This window comes from Larus michahellis, chromosome 5 (genome assembly GCF_964199755.1).
Source record: "Larus michahellis chromosome 5, bLarMic1.1, whole genome shotgun sequence".
NCBI lineage: Eukaryota > Metazoa > Chordata > Aves > Charadriiformes > Laridae > Larus > Larus michahellis.
The window spans coordinates 18,138,778-18,164,587 of NC_133900.1; the positions used below are offsets into that span (position 1 = coordinate 18,138,778).

A 25,810-nucleotide genomic window follows, 5' to 3' on the forward strand; every position below is an offset into this window, starting at 1 on the left:
CAGCTGATCTGATTACCTTAATATTACACTTTATAACCTCTCTGTGTAGTCATCTCTAGAGGAAAAGGAGCTGTTTGTCTACATCTATTGATGAATTAGAACAAGAAACACAATATCTTCTTTGTATAATTTGCTTTGCTTAACTTAAGACTCTATCCCTATTGTGATGAAATACTATTGTTATTATGTGCCTCTTTGGACAACAGTAATATATTTAATGTATCCTGAGTAAGGAAAATAACTATAACTGTAATCTCTGTCGTATTCCCCTGGATAATGAAAGCGAAGAGCGTGAAGACTTTCATGCCCTTCAGCCTCCCCAGGGACATGGTGGAGTCCCCATCACTGGAGGTTTTCAAGACATAACTGGTCAGGGTGCTAGATAATGTCATTGAGGCTCTCTTTTCCATTAAAAGGTTGGACCAGATGATCTTTTGAGGTACCTTCCAACCTGGGCTGTTCTATGATTTAAGACAACATTGTGCCTAGTAGGCTTGCAGTCAGCAGAGGAGAGTAAGTTAGAAAGTTGAGGACCTTCTTCCTCCTAATTTTTATCTTTATTTTCTGACATTAAAATAGACCCGAAATCATTCCATCTGAATTAGATGATGGTGCTGTAGGACTGGAAGAGAGGCATTGTGTTAAGGGTGACTGGGGCTGGACCAATAAACTAGCAGTGGAGTTCTACCTTGAATGACAGACGAGGAGAGGAAATCAACATGGGAAAGAGATATCCCTGGATATCGCAAGCTGCTGCTAGAAAAGGTTGTATGCACACTGATGATTTGTGATTCTATTTCTTTTCTTCTTTAAGTTTTTTCCTTTGTTTTCAGTCTAAACTTGCTAGTTCTGTGAGAAAAATTGTGCGGTTTAGGGCACGTAAGAAACATTTAAGTCTCCTCCTCCCCTACTCCCACTATTTAAAGTGGGGAATAAAATTTGTTTGATGGGTTTTAGAAGTTGCTATATAGTTGAACCTACTCCTTTGCCGCAGAAAAAAGGTGGCAGAGAGGTTGCGTTTGTATTCTCAGTCCAGCTAGGAATAACCTTTTCAATTAATAATTTTCTCTTGGCAGCCTGTTCTCTCTTAGTCCAATCCAGAGTGCAATTCTCTTGAAATGTTAGTTTTCCAAGAGAAACAAACAATAAATCGCTACAGTGCTGCTTGTAGCAAATACTTTTTCCCAGACAGGAGAGAAAATGATCTGTATAAAGAGTCTTTACTTCCAGGTGCTTCTTTCTCTTGCCCTCACCCCTTTTTTTTTTGTTGTGCTTCTCTCATCTTCAATATTTTTACGTAAAATACAGTTACATTTTGGGGGGTATATATTATTTTATATTAAAAGCCTTAAGTTAAATAAGAGCTTATTAACTGTATTCCATGTTGTTCCAAAACTTTTTTGATTCAAATAGATACCTAGTGGAAATATGGAAGCCTTTATTTGTAAAAGTGTCTCCCAGGTCTAAATACCTCAGTGCTCAACAGCTTTTTTGTTTAGGCTTTGGGAAGCAGTCCTCTTCAGGTGCAGCTGTTTTGGTAGGGAAGGTCACACCTTTCTGTCGTGTGCTAAATTAACATTGCTAAATTTTCCTAAAGGAAATTAGGGAGAAATCTCATTAATTGGTTTGTGACAGCCCTGTGCATCTCAGACTGAAAGTCCTAAATGCAAAGAACTTTAAATATTTTTTTTGTGATGTTGGTATTTAATTTGACAAACCGTATCTGGATGGATGCTTATTTGATGAATGAAAATCTGGTTTCAGCAAAGGGATATGACAGTATTTTTGTCAAAGTTCAAAAGACAAACTTGTAGAAATCTCTGTTTTGGAGGAAAAAGCCTGGAAGCTCAGTCTTTCTTTAGACGTATGACAACCATCAAAGAAACACGTTTAAGTTAATGCATCTGTTAGAAGTGATAGGAATTGTGCTGTAGAGTTCTACCTAATAGCCAAGATGCTGAAAAACTAAAATGAGATGGAAGAAATTTGATTCACAAGGGGAATCTTGTTCCACAAGGGGACTTTTCTATGCAGTGAGTATATCATGCTGCAAATCTAGCTCAGGTCTTCCACCATTAGTGACAAGTTCCTCTAAATGAAACACTTGGTATTGTTTCTTACCACATGACTGACTTTTCACTTGTTTTGGTAAGAACAATATTTTTTCCTTTACTTACAGTTGATTAGAGTTATTCCTTTTTTTTAATCTGCCAGTAAAACAAAACCCTGAAAAATGCTAGGACTGGTATCTAATTCTAAGAAATAACATTTATAACACACATGAAAATGAGAAAAAGGACAAGTTTTAAATCCTTTACAAGGATTGAAATGTCATTATAATATAGGGGGCTTCTGTTTTACAAGGTGACTTGATGCTGTCCATGGCTGGGTAAAACCATCCAGAGCTGTTTCTGGATTTTGCAACTTGTCATGTTTCTGGCAACCTTGAAGTTCTCCTTTCAAGTATTTCTAGTTTTGCAATACTGAGTTTTGGTCTACAAACAGAAATGTATGCATGTAACTTTCAATTCTCTAACTTAAATGAGGCATGAGAAGTAAAAGAACTCTTACTTTGCCAAATGTAATATTTGCTTTTTATTCTACTGCATTTTACTTTAATGTTAAATAACGGGAGAAAGTTTTCCAAAGCAATAGCTTTGAAAATTTTTTTTTATCCAAGTAAATGTATTCTTAGTGAAAACTGAAGATATTGTTTGAAGGTTACAGGCAGGAAAAGCAAAATTGGAAGAAAGGTTAAACTGGCAGCACTGTAACTTTGGAGGATGTAGCTGCATCTGAAATTTGATAAAATGGTGTCCGGTCAAGAGAACTTGATGTTCTCTGCAGGGTCGAATAAGTAAATAGTGTCTATGACATAATTATTCTCTTGTGTAATAAAATGCAAATTTTGGCAGTGTTACATAAGTGTTTGGCAGACTCAATACAACTTCTGCCCTGAAAAAACCCAGCCCTAGGTAGCTGGACAAAGTACTTAAGTTGAGAGGGGACCTCAGAACAGACGGTGTGGTATCTACTAACTGGGTAGCAGCCTCGGCCACAGAGGAAAAACTGCTCTGTTCAAATAGTTCAGACCAAAATCAGGATCAAAGTGGTTTGTGAATTTATTAATGCCTTGAAACCAACTGGCAATCCGTGACTTATAAGTTCAAGCTCAATAGAGCAAGTTAACCAAATTTAGACACTTGTAGAGTCTTAATAAAACCTAAAATTTCTAGGCATTGTTCTACATCTAAGTCCTGAGAAGTTACTATTCCCTATGTGTAGTAACATGCGTGTTTTGGGGGTTTTTTGAGGTTTGTTTTTTTTTCTGGTTGGATTTTTCCCTTTTTTTTTTTTTTTTAATCTGGTTTTCGAGTGAGATAAAAGGTTTTTCCTGACCCTTTAGGACCATGTCTAGTTAGAAGATAACACTGGGAATAGTCTGATGCGCTGTATTGACATATGTGTTTCCGAGTTTTGCAGAGTTAAGAGCAATGCAGCTGTGGTATAGGCACTGCTGCTCCTCCCGTGCTTGGACACACAAAAAGGCTACCTTTGTGGAAACAAATAGCTCACGTAATTTACCTGTTGCAATGTCAGCTCGGCTTGCTACAAAACAGTTTGGAGTCATTTGTTTCAAACTGCAGGGGACTAATTCCTTGAAAAAAAATTCTCAGTGCGTCGTCGGGCTGCATATATGGCATTTTTCAGAAATATAGATGACAAACAACAGCAGCTGATCTCCATGTGACTATAAACTGTTCACAGAGGCCTGCGTGTTCGAGACTGTGTGCTTGCTATGCCAATGCCTCTGCATGATTCACAGAATCAGAGTATATTTCTAGCAAGGAAGTTGGGTTATATTTTTGCCTGAGGTTGATTTGATCGACTCATTTGAAGTTGGGTTTTTCCCCATCCAGGTGTACCAGGAAAGCAGCGGATAGCACTTCCGTAATCAGATTAAATATGTGTTGGGCTAATGCTTCTCCCAGATCACATATGCACAGTTTTCACTGAAATCTTTGGAAGAAATTGCTTTTCTGCATTTTCGTATGCCTGACGCTGAAGATGTGATGGTTACTGAGGTATTTGCTTTGTATCTGTACTTGTGTTCATCCATTTGTTTCCCTTACTGTGCTTGGTATGTATCCCTTAAAATAGCATTATTACAGTTTACTAATATGATATCTCCTGATAACTTGCCATCATCAGAGTGGCTCCAATACAAGTCTCATTGTTTCAAGTTACTTTTTAGCCATTTGATATATTCTGTTTTAATTGTCTTTATTCTGTTTTAATTGTCTTAATTTAACCCCATAGTGTCCTCTCTCACTCCTCTTGTGTCTCCCTCATTCAGTGCTTTCACCAGCATCTGTAACAGTTTTATAAACTTAGTTAAGCTAGAACAGAGTATCTTGGATGGATCAGTCTCACAAATTATTACTGGCTCCCATTGGTTTTCCTCTGTTTTTTTACTTCTCAGTTTTATATATATTCTAGATAATTTCATAGAGATCCAGGGCTTTACCTTGGTTTTGATATAACTTCTCTGACTTATTGACATCCAAGCCTTATCGTTATGTTGCAGAACAGTAGTAATGCTTGACCAGAAACTTGTGCCGGCTCTGGTTTCCTTTCTGGTCTCATTAAGATAAGATGAATCCCATGAGCTGTTACAGGTTTTGACCAACATCTTTTGAGAACTAAGGGGTAGGTGTGCAGCTGTGAATGTATCATAAGGAAGCAATGACAAACTAATTACACAAAGAAAACCTGTGTATCATTTTTAAGAGATCTTACATTTAATTCTTTGTAGTCCTCAAAAGATGGAAGAAGTTGTGTAATCTCAGTGTTCAGACGCTGCTGTGTGCGGGATGCTTTGTGTGGCGCCTGAAGCTCATGCAACACAAGTTATTTTCCTTATTTTTCTACCAATAACAACTCCTAGGACCCCTTTAAAGATAATTCTTCCTTTGAGTTTTTATTGATCACTCATCTTCAAAGAAGTGATAACTTTCAGTCAACCTTTAGGGGTCAAATGGTACTCATTTCCCGTATTAAAGCATTTCTTCTCTTAAGCCTTTTTAATTAAGTCACTCTTACAGAATCCTTGGACTTAATCCCTTCTTGAAGACTGTTTACCTTTCCTTGTCCAAAGATTGTTGGAAGAAATTCTTGTCCAACAATATTCAAAGATTCCTTATCAAATTCTGAAAGAATAATTAATCCCAGAAAGAAGGCTAAAATCTCCATATTAAATAGTTTTCTTAACTTAGTTACCTGTTCGAAGTGTGTCAAGTGACCTTACTATAGCTGTCCGTAAAATATCTTCACTTTTATAAAGTAGCAATATTGGACTCATATCTGCTCAAAACACATTAGATCCTGATAGCCTTTGAAGGGAATATATATTAATCTTTATACAGAAAAAATGAATGTGAAGAACCAGTAGTTTCTACACACATATGTACATAAATATATAGATTACGTTTGTGCTTGTGAAGTTTTCCTTAAGACTTGGAAAATTGGCTTTTAGCGTTAACTAATTTTTTTGTAAAGAAATGTGAGAGGCAGTCTACTTATAGGACTTTGCAGTTCTGATAACAGATCATAAGCACCACTGACTCTGAAACTGGGAAGATGGATTAAATTGGAACATAGATTAAATGGCTGACTGCAATTTTCTTTCAGCTGCTTTTAAGCCCTGCACTGGTCAAATAGGTCAACTAGAAGCCTAAATAAGCTTTTGCTGTGATCTAAGGAGTTGAGTGGCCCATAACACGTGCCTTGGAGCTTGGCAAATGTCTTACTTAATCTAGTCCAAGGGAACAATTTGGCATTTGCTTCCGTTTCCTATCTAGAGAGCGAGTTTGCTGTCTTTTGCTTGGTTATATCTTTTTTTTGAAAAATATTTTATCCTGTCTTACAGGCAGCTAAAGGCTTTCCAGCAGTATAGGCAAAAGTGAATTTTTGTCACTTGGTGTATGCGGGGACAAAACCTGCTTCTTACTCATGTAAGAGGAGACCTAAAGTTTTGAATCCGCCATGCTTGATGATGTCATCTTTCTTCCCATCTATCCAGCATCAGCAGCAGTTTCTGTTTGGAACAGTTTCAAATTTGGAATATGAAGGCATAGAAAATAGGCAGAAACTATCCTGAAATGTGATATTGTTTTATGCATGGTAGGAAAGACGTACAAATCAATTGAAAAGCGTCGTTAGTCCCAATACAAAAGAGTTCAGCAGTCAGGGCAGTAGAATAAATCTGCACATTTTATTGTGAAAAGTGTTCTGCTAATTCTGGTTGAAAAGTGTTAAAGTAACTGTGGAAGAAAGAGGTAAACAGTTAATCGGGATCTGAAAACAAGCGAAGAAAAAATATGCTGATGCTCCTTAGACTACAACATTTGAAAACATACAGATGTGTTGTCAGGCTTGAAACTGTACTGCAATTGTAGCTGTCGTAGGTTCACTCAAATGAAACCTGTACAGGTCAATTCATTTAACATTTTTCTAGTATATGAGAAAAACAGCACATCAGTGCTTCCTGAAAATGAAGAATTTCAGGTCTAGGTTTTGCATGAGTGATCAAGGATTTCTGGCTATGACACGTAAGGCAGTCTAAACAAAACAAAAAAAGTGTGCGAATACGATCTGTGAGGTTTCATACCGATACAAAACAGGTACATTCTGTTATTATAAAAGACTGTTTTTAATGGAATTTAGTCTTAATGTGTCACATCTCTGTTGCCATGTTCATTCACTTGAAACTATATTGTGCTGTAATTAAGAAGGTAGAATCTATCCTAAGACTTATTTTCATGAAAAATGGCAAGGAATAGGTCTGTGAATGGCTTCCAGCAACCATCCAATCCATCCCTCTGCCTCTGAACAGAATCAGGTACAACTAATGCCTGCTTAATGTGACTAAGTTGTTAATAATACCTGCTAGCGATGGAGTCGTCAAACACTTCCTAGGTGACTTTTTTAGCATTTTGCATTCTTTTCTGCTCACATCTGTCTTGTATCTTGCATCCTGATATTTAAAAGCATATTTTCTTCACCTGTGGTCTGTGAGTATGGAGATCCATTTTGATATCTTTCCTCCTGATCACTATGTAAAAAGAGCAGAAGAGGGTTAGGAGGAAAATGGAAGAATATATTGCTTTATCAAATAAATACAGGCAGCCAGGAGCACTAAATAGACGTGTAAAATGATTATGAAACAGAGCAGCAAGCTTAAATAATTAAAAGCTTTATCATCTTATTCAAAAGATGGCATGGATCTATGTGGGTCTGCGCTAATATACTACTTTATCTGCTATTTTTACTCTTATAATGCAGAAATGGTATTTAGTTATTACAATTATGTACTTAAATTGTTATAATTGAGGTTTTAAACAATATTGTAAAATAACCTGAATATTTGTTTTGTGTTTGGTTGGGGTTTGTTTTGGTGGTTGTTTTAGTTTTGGGTTGTTGGGTTTTTTTGAGCGGGGAGGGTCTTCATTTTTTGGTTTTGTCTTTTTCAGTCACGTGTGATAGCATTGGTGTTTTGAAAACAAAACTCTAGCATATATGAGTTTTAGGAAGCATAAAAAAAAATACAGCATAATGTTGCTTTTTTTAATATGCGAGTGGTGTGAATATCAAGGAAAGGTTTGAGTCTTTATCCACAGTTGTGTCACACTGGAAGCAAATAACAATGTATAATTTCTGTTTTAGAATATGGACAGTAGATTAAATAGATATTTTATCTGTATGCAAATTACATTTGACTTCACGAATATAGTTCCTGTAGTAGCATATTATTAGCTGAATTGTGCCATTAAGCATGCAGCATTTTTCAACATCAATTTAAACAGAACTAAATGTGTCCTCTTGAACATAGTAATTGCATCCTAGCATCTTTTTTTATTTAAAATAATTCATTTTACAGACAATAATATGGTTTATCTTCTAATATAAATTCCTTGGGGCACAGATAATGCATTATTCTCTATTTGGAAGACAGGCACATCATGGGAACTACTAGAAATGAAGGATAGTAATTACATTCCTTAAGGGGAGAGGGAGAAGCTTAGTTTAAATTTTCAGAGAGATATAAATGAGTACTCTGCACAGAATGAATTTCAACCCAGATGAGCAAAACCTTTGTCTATATATTTAAAAAAGCATATTATGAATGAAAATTCCAGGCTGTTTTAAATAAACAGCTTAAAATATGCTGAATATTGGGTTTGAGTGTGTTTACTATCAGGTAAAATGAATCAAAGTGCTATTATTCTATAGTATCATGTAATTGGAGGTAACTAATCTTTTGTCTTGAAAGAAAAAAAACAGTGGTTAAAGATGTATTTTGTTCATTGACGAAAAAAACCCAACCAAAGAAACCGAAAAAAACCCAACCAAAGAAACCGAAAAAAACCCAACCAAAGAAACCGAAAAAAACCCAACCAAAGAAACCGAAAAAAACCCAACCAAAGAAACCGAAAAAAACCCAACCAAAGAAACCGAAAAAAACCCAACCAAAGAAACCGAAAAAAACCCAACCAAAGAAACCGAAAAAAACCCAAAACCAAACACGCACAAAACCACCAAAAAACATATAAAACAAAAAAAGCCCTTAGGATTTGTGAACAAACTTCAGTACCCTTTTAGGAGGACTTTATTAAGAGGAAAAACAATAATTAAGCATGTCTGTCTGTGTCTAAGCTGACCGTAAGCTCTATTGCACAGTGTTTGTTGTATGCTGCTGAAGTCCATCCGTGTTAATGGATGTGTAATCAATGTGTCAACTCTTCGAAAATTGAAAAATGCAGCACTTCAACAAAGAATCAGAAAAAATGGAAGGAAGAATTAATGCCTGTTTTGTTGCTGACTTTATAACTGAATGTGCATTATAACTGAATGCAAATGGCACCATTTTGAATGAATGACTGTAAAAATCAGAGATATTGACCAAACTTCTCATGCTGCTTTACTGATTTGTTAATATAAAACCACAAAGCAAAGGATGAGCTTTCTACTTTTGGTTGTAATTATTCTAGTGTCCTAGAAACTCTTTAGCATTCTTATAGGAGCAATCAGTTATTTTGTAAGAATCCACATTCATATCTTGCTTTTTCAATTAAAAGTAATCGAGTTACATTCACGGTGGTTGATCCCAAGTTTGGCGCAAAGTTTTTTTTTTTTATCCAGATTCTTTTACTAGCAGTTGTGCTCTATGACTTAAATAGATTTAGAAAGAAAGTTGTTACTTGTATTGTCCTAAAACTGCTTCATTCTCAAATCACTTAGACATTTTGAGGTACCTTACAAACAGCATGCCACCAATAGCCACTATCAGTAACAGCTGTGCCTTCCATGGCCTTTTGCAGCCTGAGGGCACAAAGAGCTTCATGTATGTATTTTCACAGAGGATGCATCACTGGGTCATCTAGGTGTATGTAAAAGGTAGGCTACTTTGAAATGAGCTCACCTTAGTTGATTAAGGAAACAAGATCATAAATACCTAAAGAATGCAAATTATTCTTTGGTAGAAAGAGGCACAGTTGTGCACAATGGCCCAATAAGACCTTGCTGGAGCTCTACAAGCCAACAGCTGCCTAGGTCACAACAGCAAAGAAAAACATATTGTTTGTCTTTGCTGATAAATAAAACACATCCACTTGCACTTGAAATAAAGTGGAAGTCCGTATTCATGGTCTAGATCGAAGATGGGATGAACCTGGGGTCCAATGCTGTGTATGCTACAGGGAATGATTTGTTCCATTCATATTCAATTATTTGTAAGAGTTAGGCTTCTATTAGTGCAGACATTTGCAAGATCAAATTTCTTTTTTTTAAATCCTTCTATTTAGCGGTATTACAAAGAACGTTAAAGCCATTTTAATTTTTAAGCTGGATTTTTTGAAACGCTCTGGTGATGTAAATGATAGGTTAAGTCCTCTTTTAAACAAAAAACCCAACTTTTTATAGCAGTATGGGAATTTATAGTTTGGTTTGGGTAGAATATATTTATATATTTTTTTGGACAGAACAAGTATTATTAACTGATATCTACAATGAGGGCAGAAAATGCTTCAGCTGGTCTCAAGCTGGGAAAAGTGGAGTCTACATTGATAATATCAAACAATCCCAATGTAAATGTTTGTTCGTACCCTTGAAATGGAAGGAAATAGTTAAGATAAAGTATAGGTGCTTACTTTCAATACAAGTATTTTAGAGACCCTTTTGAATTTTAATGGAAGAGCTATATTTTAATTCATTTAAATGGAATCACTTTTCTTAAGGTTGCATTTTATGACAAGTTTGACAATCAGTCACTGTAAGGGGAAATTTTGAAACCATAAGGCCTTGAATACATTAAAAAAACAAAGGTAGTTTTGTTATCAGAGAAACTGGTAATGCTGAAAGCAAGCCAAGGCCTGTGAAAAAAAAAAAAAGGGGGGGGAAAAGAAAAAAAGGCCTTTCAAGACTCCAACCTTTAGAGATCAGTTCATCTGAAAGCGTTCTGCCCTGGTTATGTTTTAAAGCGTGCACACACAGAGATACATAGACACACACACAAATTCAGTGGTGCCCTCAGGGTGCCTCCGTTTGTATTACAGGGCGACTCATTCACAGTTCACCCAGGATAGAACTGCTCAGCTTCCCTTTGTGCTCTCAAAGCCACCTATAATAATACAAATAGAAGTACCCTCAGGGCACTGCATACAATGCGCCTAGAAAAGCCAGAGATCCTTTGGGGTATGAAGAGGATATAAAAAGTAGGAAAGAATTTGTTTTCCTCCATGGTAAATAAAACCCAAGTATTTGGCAATTTATATTTCTGAAGTTGAGCTTGTCATTTTCTAAAAAGTTGAGACTTTGTAGTATCTTTTAATTTCAACAGCCAAATGATTGGTCACAGCCTGAGAGATGTAGGTTGTTCCCTGGGAGATTTGCCTGTTCCTGTACACAGAGAACATTTTCAGAGCAATTTACATTTTCTTTAATAAGAAACCAGAAGCTTCAAAATAAAAGGCTGAGCAGCACCAAGTAAGATTTGTAGCTGGAATTCTGCATCAGAGACTCCCTCTACAAAATAAGATTGAATCATTATTAATGTGCTTGTTTTTTCATAGAAAATAGTATACCGCTTTAAAAAAAAGCGCTATTTCAAAGCTTTCCTTTTTCTGAGCTACTCCTTATCTTGTCTACCACATTAAAAAAACAAACCACCAAAAAAAAAACCAGGAAGCTTTAGCTAGTCACGCTACCTCTGTTTAACTTGGGATAAATTAACCTTGGTATCTTCGATATAGTGTAATAAAATTTTCATTATAATGAAACAGAATTGTTTTGCCAACAGTTTTAGCATTTTATTTTTTAAAAAAAGTATAGAAGAAGGTGCTTTTGTACTCTTATTTCTGGAATACTGAATGTTTTCTTACATGGAGGGCATATCTCACGCTTGTTAAGATGACAAGAAAGTCTATATCACAGTTTGAATAAAGTGCCCTTTTGTGGACACTTACCTTGTGTTTTGGATTTCTACTGCTATTTTAGAAGGTTCATTATGAGAAAAGTTATCAATGAGCTTGACTGCTGTTTCCAGTGATCTCAATTAATTTAAGGTGTCCTGCAAATGTTACTAACTAGGTTCCCCAGCTGCAGTAAAGGGTTTCATTTCCACAGAAACCAAGGGTGCTCTCAGGCTTTTTTGATAATGTGGTCCTACAGTTTCGCCCTTTTGTTACTGAAGCGTTGTGATACAGCTGTTTATCTTTCATGCTGTCTTCTGCTTTTGTGTTTTCACATTGCTGCTCTACCTCTGGTACATCATGTATTTGATTTTTGCGGTTTCCTTTATGCATGACTTTTAATAAATCTATTTGCTGTGGATTTTTCCCCTTTTTACCTCCAATACATGTTGTCCTGACTTTCTAAGTAAATGTCTAATTTCTACATCAGTTATGATTCTGAAAAGTGTCTTTCTAGCTACAATTTCTTAACAGGTCGGATGCTTGTGTCCCTGGAGTGTGGCCCTTTTGGGTATACTGCTCATTGGGTGGAGGCAGGTATCTCCTTTGTTTCCCAAGTCTGTGGAGAGTGTGGTGGAGACTGGAGAATGGACCCTGGGAACTGATGAGCCCTCGCCCTCTTAAGGTTTTTAATTGGGTAAGGCATTGTAAGGCAGAGCTCCCAGCCCCCATCTCAATGGCCATCCATAGAGAACACATAGCAAGGCTGATGCTTGAGGTCTCAAACTGTTACCCCGAGGTATGGCGGCCATTGGGAGTGTTGCCCTCAACTCCTCTCGTGGACTGAACGGTGGGGAAAGGTCAATTAATTGCCACATAGTGCCGGACCGTGCCGTGGTACTGTAGTCTGTAGCGTCAGCTCTTCCTGTGGCAGTCATTAATGTAGTTTACCATAGACAATACTACCTTTCAGCTAACCACAAGCCTGAAGAAAACTGGAACTGTAAGGAAAGAAAACCAATTCAAGCTAATTCTGGAGAAGATTGGAAAGCTGTCAGCAAGAGGAAAACAATTTGAAGAAAGACAAGTATTTGCTGTCAAGAGTCGTTATCCTTTAAGAGGGCTGCTCTCGGATTCTTTGCAGTTTCTTGACAACTAAATAAAATCAGAAAGCCAAAATACATATTTGGCAACTCGGGGATTTTTTCTGTTGTTGTTGTTTGATATCACCTCTAGACTCAAGCAGCAGCATGATGTATGTTTTCTTGCTTCCAGCCACTAACATATCTGGTATTGGTCACAAAAGCCTGAGGAAACTCCTTTTTCTCTGACCTAAACGTGCTTTCCAAAGTATAAAATTATAATGTATTGGTTTCTATCTCCTTCCGCTCTTGCTTCAGGCTGAGAAAAAAGGGAAACAGCGTTGCTTGAAAATTTGAAGTCGTTATGCAGAAGAGTTACAGCACCCCTTGATGAAATGCTACTAGAGTAATTGTTTAAATCATTATTACCCTGACTGTTGTGATTGCTCCTTTAAACATTGAAAAATCGTACTCTTACCTGTGAGCAATGAGTCAAACATGAACATAGTTTTTGAATATTTGGGTATTTCCCTGTGTTCTGTGGAAAACTTAATAAAATGCAGTTTTAAAGCAGGTGTTACTGGTTACCCTTTATCAAAATGAATTTTCTTTTCTGCTATAGCTGATACTTTTTCCTCCTTGCCATGATTTCGAATAATCAAGATTCAGGCATAGACTTCTTTTTCTTGTTTCCATTCTATTCCGTATTCTGTTGTAAGTTCTTAATTGTCATTTTTCATGCTATGCGTACTACATGTATCATTTGTTTTGATGACAAAAAGGGACAATGAAGAACAAAAGGTAAAGCTAAGAGTTTTGCCTTGCAGACCTGGTCTGAATTTTATGTCTATGTGTGGTGATCATTGTTTTATGGCTGGGCTTGAGGAGTGATGAGGGATTGAGGAAGAACAAACTTTCCCTCATATAAAATATAAGTCCGTACACTCATAAGCCACACAATGTCTGAAGTAAATCAATCCGTCATTGTGGGTCAAACAAGTTTCCTGTGGCTGAAAGGGAAATGATGAATTGATGGTATGAAGTTAAAAACACTGCAGTCATAAAATAAAAAATAAAAAAAAAAAGAAAAAGAAAAAAATCCTGCAAGTGTTTCCTCAATGTGTTGAGGCAACTTTAGTAAGAGGGATTAACTCTGCCATTTTGATATTTTTCATGAGTTTTCACTTTGATGCAACCTGTGGAATTTTCAAAGTGTTAAAACATGATTTAGAAACTTTGCTGCTAATTACAGAATAAAGGTGGTACTAACTGGAACACAACACAAAAATATAACCTTTCCTTGTTTCTTACAAGTGTTTAAGGTAACTTATTGTGGGCATCGCTATGCTGTCATCCAAATTATTCCCAGTTTGGGTTTTGATCCTTGGAGAAATGCCTATATGCACAGCGGTTAAGTCAAAAGCTTTATGATTTACCTCACGGCAATAAACATTAAGTGAATATTTACAAACTCCACACTAGATCTGGTTTTTAATTGATCGTTCTTCAGGTACATAAACACAGTGCTTTAGCCCGCTAAAAATATTGTGTCGCCTCAAAAGAAGTCCTGAACCCAGTCCTTGAAGAAATTCCTATGCTTCTGCCACTGTGATTAAATGAGTAGACCTTTGGTTGCTTTTGAATTTTTCCTGTATGTATTTTTCCAATTTGGGATTTTTAGCTCAAGTAAGAGGATGGGACTGAGTGAGTGGGTGGGAGGAGGTTTCTGTATAAACACCAGTAGATTAAAGTACTGATACCAGAGAGATCCAAGATGCTTATGCTTGGTGCAAATCTCTATAGAGAAAAGGAAGAAGTACCTTCACAAAATTTTTGATGTACAAAAAGCTTTTTATTTTAGGTTAAGCTCCATTTCACACGTGGTAAGGGAGAAATTAATTTTAGTTGCAAAGTTTTTAGTGTGTTGTAATTAATTTTACAGGCAATTTCTAGCTCAAAAATGCAACGTATACTTCACATTTCCAAAGGTGTTTCTTTTTTCTGTGTGGATAATCTCTATGAATCATTGACTCAGACAGTCACTGCAAGTTGCCATCCTCTTGGATATTCAACATTGATTTATTAACGCATGGTTGGTCTGGCTAATTAAGGGTCTCTGTCTTCTACATTTGCCACAACACTGAGCTGTGGCCAGAATCAGTTGTCCTGTTTTGTTTTGTTTTTAAATTTCTTTGGTTTTGCTCCTAATTTGCAGATATACATAGTTGTACTTTTTAGGGGTAGAATATTGAACTATTTTAAGAGAAGGAGAGAAAGCTTTCCATATGTCAGCCTTGATTTAATTGGAGACAATATTCACGTGAATCTTTGAATGTAGGTGTGTTCTGTGGCAATCACTATGAGTATGTATTTTCTTTTTTTTTAATTCAAAACAAAGCTGCCGACAGAAAGCCAAATGTCTTGCTCTGTGGGTTAGATCATTGTAAACTACCCTCCCCGGTGAATTAAAAAAATATGTGTACTAGCAATGATTCAGAAGTTCTAACAAAGAAAGGAACCAAGGTTTCTGAGACTTTGAATTTAATGTCCTGTCTCTGCATCCTAGAGGAATTTTTACTCCCTTTTTTTCTGCTCATTCATCACTTCAACTAAACCTGCTTTACCCACAGTGCCTGTAATTTAGCAACATGAGGGAGGCTGAGAAACAGAAGTGCGCTGGAACCCCGAGCAAAATATCTCTGGTTTAAAGGAGCTTGAAGCTCCTTTTAATTTCTTCTCCCCCTTACTTCTTAGCTTAAGGCGTTTTGTAGGCTTCATATTTTTGCTGGATTTCACCAGGACAGACTATTTCTCCTGGAAAGCCCCTGTTTTGTATACCTTGTCTCTCTTCTGAGTTTACAGATTACAACAATTTTTAATCTAAATCTCTGCAAGGAAAAACCACTATATGACTTAAAATTGGAAAACTGTCTTCTACACGAACCTGATGGAACACCGTTCATTTTGCTGAAAAAGCCAATGCTTTATGCTAGGCTTGTGCCAGACTTTCAGATATTCTTTCTATATGTTTGTTCATATTGTCCTTTCTAGGTCTTCAAGCAATTAGTTTTTATTTGCATGCATCATTTCACTGCTTTGCTCCCAGGATACAGTCCTTGCTTTCTGGCTGTCCTATGAATTTTTTCCCCTCAGCTTTCCACTCGGGCTTTTTACTCATTTTCTTCGGGCTTCTATTTTAATTCCATAGCCTGAGGCCCCCTCCCTTCTCAATTTTTGGTGGCTGGCAGTTTGTGCTGCTTAGTGTAAGAAAACACCGTACCGGGGTTTTGGGGGTTGGTTTTTTTTCTTTTTTTTTTTTTTAAATCATCTGAACAATGACACCAGTTACTTATGTTTCTTTCCTTAAATGAAATTGCCTTTTCTTTACTGTTCTTTATTCATATGACTGTTTTGAGTTTGTTTGGTTCTTCATTCTCAAAAATTCTATATCAAGGAAGAAGCAGCAATATTTTAAAGAAACCAGTCAGAGAAAAGAGACTTTTGTGTTATGTGTTTCAGAGTTTCACAGGTTTTCTTATATGTTGATTGGTTTTTAATTTTGTCAGGGCTGGTTTTGGCATTTGTTTGTGTTATTGGAGATTAATCTCTTCACAAGGTGATATCACTGGGTAATCATATTCAGAGGCAAACCTCAAAATAATTGGAAAAAACTAGAATATTTTAAAGTTAGTTTTTAAAAATTAGTTGATTCCTTTCAATATCTATTTTCAGTTAGCATAAGAGTAGTCTTTCACATTAATATATTTCATTTGTTCAAAATATTTTCCACCACAGTCATCTAAATCAAATTATGATCTATGTATTCATTGTATAATTTTAAATAATACTACTTTAATCAAAATTATTTGATAACAATACGTATTTTGTACTCTCTGTTTATATTTAACTTTGAGCAACTCTTTATAAATTTAATTAGATGTTATGTACTGAATTGCATTATATTTGAAAAGAAGTATTTTAGAAATGATAATGTGGACATTAATTGTGATTAGGTTTTTTCCCCCCTCACTTAAAGTAATTTTATATATGTGAGTAGTTATTCCCTTTAGATATTCATGCATATAAATAATTGTGATGTAAAATGTTTGGATTGCATTTTGTCAGTTAAGGGATTTGCAGTAGGAAACTCTTAGCCTTAGATGAGGAGCTCTCTGGTGCCTGTGGGTTTACCCTGTACTTACGCTGCACATGTATGTTAATGTTTGCAGCATTAGAAGTTGATTCTTTAATTGTAAACTTTTAAATTAATTCATATCTCAATTGAACTAAAACTTGGGGGTGGGGTGTGCTAGAATAATAAATGAAGAAGAAAGGTGATTGAGTATTTATTAAAAAAAAAAAAAAAGGTGTTTAAAATTGTTCCCAGTAGCGAATAATTTTGCTGGTATTATATTGGTGACAATTAGTACAATCAGTGAGATATATATTGTCGGGGGGGTGATGGAATATAGAAAATATAAAATACGGAGCATGGCTTCTTCCCCCCTGCCTCTTTGCCACATATACTGTATTCTTTAGACATTCAATTATTTAATTTCAAAGTTTCATTCTGCTTCAAAAGGTTCATGTCCTTTGACCCATACAGTCTCCTTAACACCAGCTGGAACTAAGAAATATTTTTGCAGGACAAATAGACATGAAAAGAACAAAGAATTGGATGCAAGGTGGGAACAGGACATTCTGGTGCTATGCTCGGGCTGTAGGATATCTCTTGAAAGTAAAAACTTGGTGTTCAAATACAATGAAATTTTCCAAGGTGAAGTAAGTTTCGTCATATCTGAACTTTTTTTCTCTGGGACAACTAAACTAACTTATGACATAAAGAGCTACTTAAAATATTTGTGCATTGGGGAAGAATACCTTTTGCCATTTAGAACATGCTTTTCTGGTTATCTGCTCTGAGGGTCTGTTTAATGAGTACCTGGACAGAGACTATTGATCAATATCTCATCTTTGTACTGCACTTGATCCTCTGTTCCCATCAATATGTGTGTAATTCTGTTCTTCACACTGAAGTTTCTCGTGAGCTGTAGCAATGGGTAAGATAGGAGGGATCAACGCCGTTACATTTACAGTTGAGAAGACAGAATAGTCAGTGTAAATTAAATGGTCGTTACCCGGCACAATTATGTTTGTGGCAAAATCTCTACTTTTTTTTTCATATTAACTTCTGCAAATATCGAGAACGGAAGCACTCAGATGTGTAGTCCTGTACAAGTTAAAAGTGACATTGGAAAATCCAGGCAAATTAGCATTAGAGGTGGTATATGAAGGGGGCAGTTTGTATGGTACTTCCTTCCATTGTGCTGATAACTATTGGACTGATACTCAATTTTGATTATTGGCAATAGTCTATTTTAAATACATCCCTTATTTTGAAAACAAGTATTATTCTTTAATCTTACATTGAAGTTACCCTCTAAGAGAGGTTATTAGTTAGATCCTTACTAATTTCTCATTATTTTTATTTAGTTTGAATTGTTGATCTTACACCATATTATTGAGGCTCTTTAAACATTTTGTGCAATACAAATGCAGTGATCAGCTTTTGATTTTTGATTTCTTTAAAAGGGCTTGTGGCAGGGTTCTTTGTAATAAGTCTTTGAATTTGCAAAGCATTCCATCGTATGTTTGGAATCTGCTGAACTTTAGGGCAACCTATTAGATTAATCTAGGTTTATCTAGTTTCTGTTTTATGGAAAGATAAAGGATTAAGAAAGAACCATGGAGTGATTACTGTAATTCTGCGTATATCTTCTGCACTGTATTGGATGTGCATCTGTTACCTAAAATGGGTTTTGAAAATTTGTGACCCTGAGGCAGTGCGTGTACGTGTGGTATGTATAGGTATGCTTTGGGGATCTGAAATTTGTACTAGCTGAACATGAGCTCGTCATTCATTCAATCTTATATGCTTGCTTCTGTTGATTGAAAACGTGGAGGAACCCTGAGCTTAACTCCTTCATAAATATGCCGGGATTTACGTCTGCTTTAATATTTTTACTTTCACTAGGGTCCTTAAAGGAGGGGGGGAGCGAGGAAAACTAATAGATTTTTAAGTCATATAGACTATTTAGCATGCTTTAAGTTTGAAAAACAATTTCACTGGCAGAAGCGTAATCAATATGTTGTTCTAGCAAAATCTGATCTGGCTGGATGTTTGTAGCGCATAATCAGTGCAAGGATAGCACCATTACGCTCCTTGTGTGTGCACCAGGGCATACACTGTCTGTGCACGCTGCACAGAAAGGGCTCTCGTTGACTGAATTTGTTTGACCTTTTCTTACAGGTCTAGATTAGGGCACGGCTGGAAGGTGAGAAATAACTACTAGGGTCTGGTATAGAACAATTTCTTAAATTATCTGTATGTGACTAGAAATGCTATTTCTCCTCTTGAAGACTTGTAAAGTCCACAGCTCAGTTTAAATGTGTAGTAGAGTGTAGAGGAGCATCTCTTAGTCAAATATCTGACTAAGCTGGAGGATGCATCTCGCATGCTGTTGTCAACTATAAGACAATGCTTGGTTTTGCCTGTACCGAGAACCCTTCTACTGCAAAATCAAGATACCTTCTGTTCTCTGGTTTCAGGCTTCCCTGGGAGGATCAGCAAGAATATTGGATCAAGAGCGCGAAGTTTTTACATTCTGCAGTTAGAGTTCCTGTCTAGTTAGTCCATATTAATGTCTAATTATCCAGTGTTACCCACAGATGAAGAGAGCCACAATCACTCTGGCTGCCATCATTCCTCTTTGAAGGTGAGGATGAGCTGAGTGACACTGTTTGACTGTGTTGTCTGCCTGCACAGTGAAAACACCTTGTCTTTCCTTTACTTACTCATTGACTGGTAACTTGGTGTACATAGGTTTTCAAGAAAGTTAGAAATTACCTCTAATTTTTTTTCTCAGCAAATTCACAAAAAACATAGCAGGCATATCTTTATCAAGCTGACCATCACTTTTAAAAATATTTATTCTCTCTTTGTCTGCTAAGGTCCCAGGTAAAAACTAATCAGGTTATCCTGGTGCCACAGCATGTGTGGTCAGCAGCGGTACAGCTTCACAAAATTCATATGGATAAGGGTAAGGTTACCTTTAACTTAAAAAAAAAAAAAACCAGGAGCAGTTGGAACTAAGTACGTACAGAAAGCATTAAAAGAGCTTACAAACCTGTTAAGATAATTGGTCACACTACTATGATTTATAGATTCACCACGATAATTAACTTAGTTTGTACTCTGATGGTTGTATTCACAAGTAGAACTAAAAAGCCTAGCTTCATTAGATTACATTAAATTGCTAAATGCACCCAGACACACTAAGCCAGGAAATACTGAATATTTGTCAAAGTTGTGGATTTCTCTGGTCCCAGATCACAATTTTTGTCTTTTTTCTTCCTTTCTTTCCTGTGTTTTTCTTTGTCAGAAAATTGCTTGAAAACTGACAGAAGTTAAAAATAACATTGAGCATATTAACGTGTTAATGTATATTATGGAAAGGCCTTTTCATTAATGTGCTGATAACAGATGTGTTTTTATAGAGTAGTCTGCTGAGCTGAAGTACCGTAGCAGCCTTTGTGTTTGGCAGCTTGGGAACCGTAGGAATTACAAATGGTATGTAGATGTTCATTTGCATATCCGTAGTGCATCAGTTAAAGCAGAGCTGCTGTCTCTTTAAAGCATTTCTAAAATGGCATGTTTTATTCTGATATCTTCATTTTTTATTATTACAGAATAGAGAATAATTAATATAGTACTGGAATTCCTGTACAATTTTTTCAGATGCCCGTTACACATAAAAAAATATTTTTGTGTGAGAAATTTTAACATATGAAGTAGAATGGTCTTTAGGTAACTGTGCAAGACTGAACACCATAGATTCCTCCTTTTATTAGAGACTGCTCCATCATTTCACCCTTGTAGCTTAATCACTACCCATTCCTCATAAAGGAATCAAAAGTAATTGTTTCTTCAGAAAACTTTTTGACTTGTATGGTCTCTTCTCTCTCTCTCTCTCTCTCTCTCTCTCTGTCTCTCAAGCAGGAAAAAATGGTAGAATTAGATGCCACTTTCTTGCACTGATTTTTCACTAGACACATAAAGACAGGAGTATGAGGCAAGAAGGGAATGATCCCTCTGCATATGTTTTGGGTTTTCTTGCGGGGTTGCTATTTGCAGAAACTTTATGGAACAAGGAAATAGAACTCAATACGAAATGGTTTATTTAAAGAAAATATTTCAGACAACTTGTTGAAAAGGGGAAAAGTACAAATACTTGAAATGAAGTACATCCTCTGGGAATTTTATCTCATTCAGTTCTCTTGACTGGTGTGTTTCTGCCTTTCCTAGTTCAATTAATATACACAAAGTGTACAGATACTTCTATAAATAATAGTTTGTGTGAAATACGTGTTCCCAGTCTGCTAATTAAATGTAATAAATACAAGATATGTTTATCACTGAGTGCATGACATGAAAGGTCAGGAAGTGAGCCTAATGCCTGACTTACTTGACTTTGGAAAAATTAAAATTAGCGTGTATATAATACTATTTAAAAAATATGGGTAACTGTTAATCTGCAATTGTTTGAAGAGGGAAAAGTGGATATATTATTTCCAGTATATTATGTTCTGTCATAAAGTGTTTCTTACTTGGAACAGCAGGTAAACCACAGTTATCAATTTGGATTGTTAAATACAATATCACAAATTATTTTAATCTGGCATTCCAAACATTTAAGATCGGTGAAGCAGGAAAATAACGTTTCTTAGTCAACACGTTTCAGTTCTGATATTCATCAACAGTAATCTGATGGGACAGCTAATAAGAGACTGCGTCAGGTTTACTGGTTTCATGGTTATGAGACAAATCACTTGATGGTCATTCCTGCAAATGTTTTGGTCTTTACTTAACCTAGATCCGTCCCTGGAGATGTCTTCCATCTGTGTTTTGAGAGTTAGTATTTTATCATCTTTTACCAGAAGCTCCATGAACAAAGATTCATGGAGCTTCTGGTTCATGGAGATTCTAGGAACTTCCAGAGATTCATGGGATTTACTAGCTTCTCTCCTCTTCCTCCTTTCTACCCACCTCCCTCCAGGCAAATTTGTTTGATGTTGCAGTAGCACTGTAAGGAACAACCTTCAGAAATCGCTTAGAATTCATGGCTTTGTTTTTTCTGAATCCATCAGAAAAAGTATTAGATGAAATGGACATATTTTTATAAATTCAGATTTGATCTTTCTGAGTATTCGAGTATTCTTACTCATAGAAAGCTTTCTGAATTGTAGTGCATGGAGTAGGTTTGGGTTTGGGTTGCGTTTTTGGGGGGCGGGCGTTGGTGGTTTCTTTAGTTAGTGGATTTGTTGGGGTTTTTTTAATAAATTCTCTACAAGTTAAACAATAAAACTCCTCAAAAAGTCTCTCCTCTCTAAATTAGATAATGGTACTAGAACTAGTAATTCTTTACAGCAATAGGAAAAAAAAAATTATTTTTTTTAGTAAAGAAAATGAAAGGAAGTGGTTGAATAGTCTGATAGCCAGTCAGATTTTCGTGGCTATTAAGTAGGTGTTTTTCCTACCCAGAAAAATGAGACCATTTGGTACAGAGTTTGTTGAGACAGTAAAATGGAAGGCCTGTAAGAGTAGGTTAGCAATCTCTTTGGGTTATTGCTCTGTAACAATGAGGAAGAAACAAAAAGACATCTTATTCAGGAAAAAAGAAATGGATTCTAGACTTCTTGCCCCATGTTGCTCTCACCGTTATAATTAATGTAGTTTGACACATAATCAAAACAAGAGGCTGTTGAGATATCAAGGCAGAAAGTTCTCCGGCCGATGCAGATATTCTAGTTTGGGGCAAAAACAAAAGTCAAACACCAGAAGACACATAAGCTTCACTTCTTGCAGACCAATGAACACCTAACTGTTGTTGTTTGGCGATTAATTCATGGTATGATTTATACAGACACGTCAAACCTGCTCTTTAACTACATCTTTGATTAAATTGTGATGGAAATAAATGATCCAAATACAATTAGTACGTTTGAGGACTGCTGGATCATACTGTATGATGGGTTTTAAATAATTCAGTCCTTAATGGGTACCCAATATGCTTAAATTGTATTTCTGATTTTCCTTTAAATAGTTTGCATCACTAATTCGCTTCTAAGAGATTTCTGCCAATCAAGTTAAATACTTCCTGCAGACTGCTTACATTCCTGTCAAAGCGTACTTGTTATACTAAACACCCACATTCTGTTCTAGTTCCAATTTAGTTACTTCATTATTTTTTTTTAATCTTTCCTCCCACAGAATGTTAGGGACTTGTATTGACGGGCATCCAGGAAACCGAAAGCGATATTTATTTTAAAAATATATTCACTGAATCAGTGCAGATCTAGATAGTACCTAAAAAGGCAAATCCCAGGTTTTGAAAAACTGCGTGTGGGCGTTCTCGCTCGCTTCCTTCCGAAGCTGCTGTTCTGCACCAGCGGTTCCGCCACTCTTGCAAGGTGGCACAGTGCATGTCAAAGCCAGCAGCACTTCTGAGTTCTTCTTGAACCCCACTTAGTAAATATTCCCTTCCAATATTTGGCTTTCCAAGTATCAAATAGTGTCAAGTAAACAGTGGAGTTTGAACAGTTCCTAAGCCCACATGAGAATAAATGGGTTTGGACAGCATACTTGCTTTTGAAACGTAGCGTGAGAAAGATTCCATTTTCTTAGCAGATAATACATTTGCGTTAGTTTGTGTATTAAGATATTGTATGGTAACAGTCATTATCCTGTGTAAACATCATATTGGGATAATAAGAACATTGTTAATGCTTTAAAAATGCTCTCTATATCTTCTCGTTCGGGGAAACATGAAGAGATTTTAGCTTTAACAAGCAGAATTTTCCCCTTGGGAGCATCAGTATAGAAAGCAAGCCAGCTCAGCTAGTTTGTCCACTACGATAATTTAAAGCTAACATAATATATTAATGTAAAATAGCAGCATTAAGAGAATTTATAATTTTCAGGCAGGTTTTCGTTCTGTTCAGAATGCAGAATGTGCAAACGAAGGACAGAAGGATTTTTATTTTTTTTTTTGGCAGTGAAGTACCTAATAAAAAGTGAAGCTGTTGACCCACTATTCGTTTCTTATTTAAATTCTCCTTAGCCAAGCAAAATTCCCTTTTGAAATTCATCACTCGACTTCCATTGAAGTTTTGATAAAAGAACTTTGGTATTTGTTCCCGATGGTGAATTCTTTCATTTTCTTTCCTCCCTCTTTTTAAAAGGAGCTTTATGTGTATTGTACCATGATATTACATATGTGCTATCATTCATGTTTACTGCTATTCGGCAACAGCAGCTTCCACCATGTAATTTTCATTCATCCTTTCAGCTGGTGAAGAAGCTCTTAGGGACTTGTGAATGTGTATTTTGTGGCAATTTTAGAAAATTCCAGCTGCCAACTTGTACGCTTAGACTCGTCGTCAGTAACAGTTTCCCTGACTCTGCATGTCTTAGAGACTACTCCCATCATTGATCTTTAATGTATCTAAGGAGTTAGCTTGCCCTTTATCTCTCTGACTTCACTGCCGGAGACTTAAAGGGTAGTTGCATCTCAGTAAGTGGGAACAGAATGGCACTAGAGAGGCCCAAATTCCCTTTCTGGTTGTTTGGATCATGTATGATCATGGAAGTGGTGTGTACAGCCAGAGTTGTCGGAATTATCTTTTTTTCTTCTTCTTTAATGTTTGCCTTCTCTTTTTTTTAAATGGATGTGATGTTCCTCTTATGTTCTGGTGAGTTTTTGTTAGGTTGTGCGGGTTGGGTTTTTTTTAACCCTTGCTCTTAAAAGTCCTTGGCTTTCATGGTGCTTCATTAGTTCATACCAGGTAAAAACCTCTCCTTTTGTTTTTGACATTATTTGCTTGAAATTAAATCTTAATTACATGAGGTTAAAGTATTTCAGTGTCTTTGTAAGCTTTACTGGGTAATTCGTCAAAGGTCTGCCTCATTCCTCAGTGTTTGAGTTCTCATCCATTCAGTTGCATCTCCTGCTACAACCGTTTCCAGCCAGCTCTTACACAATGAGTTAAGTGTCGATCTGTGTGATATCAAATTAATAGCTCCATGAAAATTATTTTAGCGTGAATTAGTGTTAAGTAAGCTGTACTTGCTCTACAGAATCCAGGAATAATGATATTCTTTAGCTTTGTGTATTCAGAAGGCACGTATAGCTAGCTGGCCACATAGGTCCATGCTTTAATGGTAACCAGTACGGAAAATAAATGAATAAGTAGGCGTCTGTCAGGATTACGTCCTGTGCAGCATACACCAGAAAGACATGAGGTGGTAAAGGGCTTATGCTGAGTAGATATTTGGAAGATCTAATGAAAAATCTGCTGGAATATCAGGGATGAAATGATTCCTGGTGTCCCCAGGACTATGCATCAGCCTTATAGGTGTGTTTTGGTTGGTTGGTTTGTGGGGGGGTAGAGAGATTGGTTTGGTTGGTTGTTTTTTAGGAGAGGTATGTAGTTATTTGGGTTGCGTGTGTCATCTACTACTCTTTTAAAATGTTTTTTCTTTTTATTTTTTTAGTTGATGGTTGGTTTGTTTGCTAGCTGCACTCTTTTAGTGGTTTGGGTTTGGGGTTTTATGGGGTTTTTTTAAACTTTTATATTAGATAATTAACATCTGAAGAGTTCTTGTTCTGGAGACCAGCTACCAATAGTAAAAACCTTCAGCACGTTATACTTGGGACATAACAGAGAATTGCTTCAAGAAATCTATTAACTACAGATGGTTTGTTCTCAAGTAGGTCTTCGTTACTAAGCTTCTTTTATATTTTAAACTGTGGCCTGAGCCCATATTTGCTTCCTGCATTGCCTCATGTCTCATCTGTTTGGGGAATACCGGCCCCTGGGACAAACAAATTATAATTCTTGATCCTATACAAGGACACGTTACTAGATTTTTTAAAAGTGATAACTGTTTTTATTCCACTTCCCTTAGTCCATTCTTTAAGTCACTGTGTCTAACTCTCTTGACACGACAGGCAAGCCCTTACCTTTAAAAGCAGCAAAACCTATTAGAGAAACCAGATTTATTTGTCTGGGTTTTGTAGTCATGCAAAACTCATGGCTCTGAAGTTCTATTAAGGACTTGATTCATTCAGTTGTCTTGGCATCAGGAATAACCTTGGAGATTTACTGTGCTTTGTTTCCCTGAATGCAAATAACAAAGCC

At 36.3% G+C, this 25,810-nt stretch overlaps 1 long non-coding RNA gene across 3 annotated transcripts in view; it reads left to right on the forward strand.

Moving 5' to 3' along the window:
* Window positions 1-25,810, forward strand: part of LOC141743961 (uncharacterized) — a 65,674-nt gene that overhangs the window by 20,154 nt on the left and 19,710 nt on the right. For all 3 annotated transcript variants that reach the window (XR_012587289.1, XR_012587290.1, XR_012587288.1), the window contains exons 2-3: window positions 19,160-19,326; window positions 20,108-20,180. This is a non-coding gene — a long non-coding RNA (uncharacterized LOC141743961). The remainder of the gene's footprint in view (window positions 1-19,159; window positions 19,327-20,107; window positions 20,181-25,810) is intronic.